Genomic DNA, 6,456 nt, shown 5'->3' on the forward strand with positions numbered 1-6,456 from the left:
GATCATAAATATCTGATGAGAAAAGCATTCCTGTGTGTATGTACTGTACATAGTATGCTGACTTCCAATGTCAGCCGAATGTGCAAATAAAACGTGTGTTATTACTACGTGATTACAGAACAAGTGTGCATCTATACTGTGTGTAACTGACTTTGGGATGTTGTGAACTAACCTTTTCACACAGTGGACACTCATTCCCAGGGGACCTGTGGTGGTCACTGATCTGGGTGCAGTCTCTGTGTCTGGTAACTCGCTGGTGGCCCCCCTGGCTAGATGGTCTCTTCCCTTCACTGTATCCTGAACCCAGAGCGGTCCAAACCATTGGAGACGGCACGGGGGGAGGATCCACATCCTCGGCAGGGCTGCTAGGGTTCGACTGGGTGGATATGTCGTGAGGTGGGGAGGGCTGTTGGGGTGTGTAGGGCTCATCATCATGGGTGTTTGGTGTCAGGTGGCCCTGCGCATGCGGTGTCTCCCACTGCCCCCTCTCTACCTCTAGGGGGCGCACTTGTACTAGAGTAGTGGCCAGGCAAGGGCTATACAGACAGGAACTACACAGGCATGGGCTACCGGCTGCTTGGCGCAGAGGGTTATAGCGCCCCCTCTTGACCAGGAAGGAGCGAGGCATGGAGAAGAAACAGAGCAGCAGAGTGATCAGGGAAGGTGTTGTCGGCTCAATCCAATGGAAGGGAGGTCAAAGGCCCTGGAATTAAGAATACACAAATGTACACAATATTTCAGGTGTTATTCTCCCTGTATAGGGGTTAGGGCCAACTTACAGCAGGGGATTTATATCAGCACAAGTAGAGACCTTCTTTATACAGTAGGACCATCAGCCTATCAAATCCTCCTTTCATCAGAAGAATTACAGCAGTCGTCCAAAAGGGGGCAGCAGTGCCATGACAATCCATGCTGTTGGATAGAAGGTTATGCAACCTCTGAGATGGCTCCACCGCTGTGGGTTCTTCTATTCTTCTATTCTATCAAAGACTATTAATCAACACAAAATATCATTACCAAAAACGACATCTGTTCAGGGTATTATGTCATTATTGGTCTATGTAGGTCTACATTATGTTATCAAGGTAATCTATTTGACATCAAAGGTCTTTAGTCCAGTTTGCAGACAGCTCTAGACAGGTGGCGATTGTGCATACTTGTTGGATTGCTGCATACATTGAGGAAATGTTTTTGCTAGAAATACAGGTCTTTTGAAACAGTTCCACAGTAGTGAAACTTCTCTTTTAATTCAAAAAGGGTCACTAGAAATAGAGTGAACACAAATTTCACTCAAACAGAAGCCACCATTAGCTAGTGTCCACACCAGTGACCATATGAGCTATTTTACAGTAAAGAAATGAATGAATGAATGAATGATGAATGGTCTTAAATTATCTGGTATTTAGAAATAAGACATTACATGGTACAATGGCAGTTACACATTAATAATTTATGAAAAACCTGCTTGTTTCTTTGGGATTGATTTAAACGAGCACCACTAGGCAGACAAAGTAATATTAGATGAAGTCTGTTTGTAGTAGATTGAATACATTGGTCTGATTAATTTAGTGAATCTTAACCACTGCTTTTTTCTTAACCAAACATTTTTTCAGAACAATTTAGTAAAAGTTAAGCTTAAAATAAGTGTTTAAAGCAGTACTACTATTTTACTATTTTAACTCATCTGATAGAAGAAAAAAAGTTTTACAAAAAAAAATAAATGAAATAATCTCCGTTGGCGTCTGGCCCTCTTTCACAATGGCAATTTACATTAATAACCTATGCAAAACCTGGAACTTGGAATTTCTTAAAATGAACACTATATGCACAATTTATTAGAATAAGTCTGTTGAATAAATTGCTGTTATTAATTAAGCACTGCATAAAATAAGTCTTGAATAACTATTTTAACTCACCTGATTACAAAATCTCTGCTGGTGTCTTGCCCTCTTCACACTGATTTCCTTATATTTTGGCTGTCATTCTGCAAGAATGTAAAATACAACTGATTTAGGTGACATGGTGTAATTAACCTATGATATTCAAATACTGTAACATTACATTGCATAAACCTTTATAAATCTCAGTTTTAGGGATTCATTTAAGGAATCCAATTTTTCCAATATAACAATTTTTCCAATATAACATTAAACATTAACATTTTGTACATTGATTAGTTACTGTATTCTCTTAAATCTCTTACAAACTTACCAGAAATCACATTCTTGAAATCTATTTAAACTACAACATTTCATACCAGGCATATCAGCTCATTCAGAACAATTAAATTACTGACAAAAACATGCAAAATACATATCATAAAATTATTGAAATCGATCAAAAATCCAAACTGATTTTTAAACCCTTCCGCTAACACAATAAAAAACAAATTTTGATGAATGAAAATGAGTCGCACGTGAATAGGTTCAAAAGATTGAATCTTTGCGTTCGGAGCTAGGCTGTACAGAGAGACGGTGATCTTGCTGCAGTTGAGCGAAGCCCCAATGAGGGTGATGAGGAAGTATGTATGTGTATACCAGCACCGTTCAGCAGCAGCAGCCACAGTCCTCGACCACAGACAGAGATAGACAGACAGAGACAACCTCCTCACACCAGAGCTACTGCTGAGGAAGAGGCCTTCTGTAGCGCTATACTGTCCTACTGCAGAAGAACAGGCCTACAGTAAGTAACTACCACAGCTACAACTATACGGCTGAGGAGAAGGCCTAAGTAACTACTATAGCTATACTACTACTGTTGAGGGGGGGGCTTAAGTATTAATTACTCAAGTGACCCCCCCCCCCCCCCCCCCCCCAACCCCCAACCCTCTTCTAATCTAATCTTCTAACCCTATCCCAATCCTCCAACCCTCTTGAACTGCCATTTTGTAACCCCAGACTGTCCCAATCTGCTGGTTACGTATGTTGACACTTTCTGAAGAATTTTCAGCACTTAATAAATTATTCAGAAAGTGTCAACATACGTAAACCAGCGGATTGAGACAGTCTGGGGTTACAAAATGGCAGTTCATGAACAGAGGGATGGAGAAGGAAAACAGAAAGTCAAAATACACTTCTACTGTATGTACCTGCCACAAGACACACACACTAGTTTAAAACAGCAACAACACGCCTGAACACGGTCTCCAAAAACACGTAGTGTCAATGTTTATTTCATATCATTCATTAAGTACAGAACACAGAAACGTTTTTTGTTCATCATATTGTCATTATTAATATCTTTATTACTGTCATTAATATACTTGACAACACATTGGTAGAATTGCAATAGAGAGAGTGGAGGGCATAATGTGGATACCAAACCGCCTTTACTTACATCAGGTCCTAGAAACCAGGGTAATCATGACGACACTCCATAAAGGGGGGGGGGGGTTGTCTCTGTCCTCTTTTGAACCAGAGACTAGAGACAAAGGTGTAGACGTAGTGAGCGTTTCAGTTTCATTGTTACTGTATAGTGACAACAAAATTCTCACAGGCATAAGGGGAGGAGGTGGAAGGGAGAGACTGAGTCCTTCAGGTAGGCTTCTTTCTAGAGTTGTCCTTGTGGACCTATAGTTTTAAAATCGTCAAATGACCCAACTCTAAACGAGGGATTGAGAAAAAATTGCATTCGATATGCATACACATGTAGTTGGTGTACAGTACTGGTGTGTAATATCTACCCTACATTTCTGGCACCATATTATGAGGTCTCATATCCCCCTGTCTCACCCAACACTTTGGCCATGACCATAACTCAGAGGAATAGCTGTAACAATGATAATCATAAGACAACGATGAAAACACAGTTTTCAATGGAATTCTCATCTGTATCAAAAACAACATCTGTCATAGTTACAGTTGTAGTTGGCTATAATACACGACCTCCGAACATACGTATGGTGTTGTGGTACAGTTTGTGAGTGTGGAGTGAGTTAGCTAACACAGACCTAAGATCAGATCAGATTCACCCAACTAATCCCAACCCTAACCTTGACCTGTAAAATCTGACCCTGTATCAGTGGCTAGGGGCAACTTCTACCTTCTCTGTGTTGAATAGACACATTTATCTATGACTGAATCTAGTGTATACAGTGGATGTTTGGTTTGAGGACACTGAATCCTAATTCAATCCCATTGCTAAAGCACACCAACTGAACAAAAGTGAAATCAGGGAACAGAACACTGATTTCAACCGCTGCACTGGAACGTTGCTGTCTGACCACTAAAAGGTAGTTATTTGTAATCCTACGCCTAGCGATTCAACATCCTCTTTAGCTACATGGGAGGTAGAACCTCGCTGGAGGAGCGTGGCTTCCTTTATTTCCTTGGCAGTTGGCAACAGGTCCCTCTTTCATCCTTCATAAGTCATTCACATGGTGCTTCAAAAGCCTGGCACACATGTATAGTCTGATATTGGCATTGTGGCGTGCTCACTAAATTTGAGAACATGGTATGTTTCTTTATAGGCCGTAAGAAAAAAACAGAGAGCACAATATACTGTATATTGAAAGTTGGCATGCATCGACTTGGGAGCAAAGCATCATATAGTAAGTACCTTAATACTACAACAGTCCATCAGAAGTGTCTGAAAACCCCTGAACTTCTAGAGGATAGGATGGGCATAAGATGGTAGTCGCTCCACCTTGTCCTGTGATAAGCTAGGTGGAATATTTGCTTATTTTTCCCTATACCAATCCAATCTTTTCAGATCTACACAAGAGCCTATTGGGTAGGTGCTAGGGGCCCTACATGGGGTAGGGGCTAGGGGTTGTTTCTAATAGTGATATGAGACAAGGCCTGGCACACGCCAATTTACCACTAGTCACCTCAAACATCCTTTCCTATAGACTCATTGGTTTATGTAAAAACCAGAGCAGGTCTAGACTTAGAGAGTTGTTTGGCTTTACTCTGTAGTGCAAAAAGCAGACAGTCTGCTCTGTACGCTCAACACCCTGTTCAATATAGCACCCACCCACACACACTCATACACACGCACACACGCACGCACGCACGCACGCACACACACACACACACTCACACACACACAAGCACACACACACACACACAAGCACATTCACACCTTCTCCAGATCATCAACTAAAATTGTTCATGTGATATAAAGTATATATTTTCATATATGTATACTATAGTTCTCATGTTTTATCATTGTATCATTCTGTAATAATAATCCATACATTTGTCAGTCATTATTGTAAGAATATACATTACATGTCGAGTGTGAAGCTAAAGTTCTTTCACACTAGTGAAACCACAATCCAGTCACTATCACAGTCCTCTCCCTCCACCTGTCCACATCAATGACGCGTTCAAGAGCACTATGCTCTGAAATGTTTAAAAATAGGCCACACATTGGCCTTTAAATTTTTCAACCCTCATAGATATCAAGTCACTCACTGCTTGGGAAATGTAACACCAAGTCGATGGACTCCTCCTCCTAACGTTCTGAAATGGGGAAGCCTGACATTATTATACGCTCATGACATCTGAATGTGTTAGATCAGAGTGCTAAAGAGATACAGTAGTTCACAAAAATTTACTGTAGCGAAGCTACTTTGAACAAATCTTATCGGTGGACTAATTTATTAGGACTGATGTTTTTTCCAGGGCCATAGACAGGTTCCAGTGTGAAGAACCATCCACCTATAGCCCGCTAATATTGTATTTTGGATGAACTGTGCCTTGAAAGTAAGCTCACCAGAAGGTAAACTAGGAAAAAATACTAAGCTGTTTGTCGGAGATCATATGGGACTTCAGTTACAGCATCAGATTAAGTGAAATATCAGCCTCCTCTATGAGAACTACTTTTCCCATAATACATCTCTAAATTCAGTAACAGGCAGTGGAATGAGGAAGTGATGTCATAGGTGGAGGACCAGAGGGTGGTGAGGTCATAATACAGTACCTTTACAGAGATGAGAACAACATGGTAGAATACGGCATAAACAATGGAGTGAGCAGTATCAAATGGCCCTCAGCCTTTATAGAAAATGATAACGACCCCGAATTCTTGTTCTTTGTTTTTGAACCTCTGGTCCCCACCAAAAAGCAATTTGTTCCATCAACACATACAGACAAATGATAACCTCTCATATTTCTCTGAACATCAGGTGGACCTAACCCACACGTTACCCACAGACACAGGCCACATGACCAAAATAACCAATCATAAGCAGCATCAAGATAAAATAGCCTCATCATGACTGACAGTTGTCACGAACATTCGCCTCACCTTTAGACCAAAGAGAAGATAGGTTGGGCAATTACTGTCCTCTTTCTATGTTGGGGGTAAAGTCTGCTCCTAGCACTTAATAAATGCCTTATTAAACATTTATAAACTGTTTATAAAGGAGTAGTTTAGGTGGGGCATCTTAAAAAGCCATTGAGACTTCAATATTAAGTATAGCAGAAATATTTTTCACAGTTATTTTTGCAT

This window comes from Nansenia antarctica (genome assembly GCF_963989245.1).
Source record: "Nansenia antarctica genome assembly, chromosome: 2".
Classification (NCBI taxonomy): Eukaryota; Metazoa; Chordata; class Actinopteri; order Argentiniformes; family Microstomatidae; genus Nansenia; species Nansenia antarctica.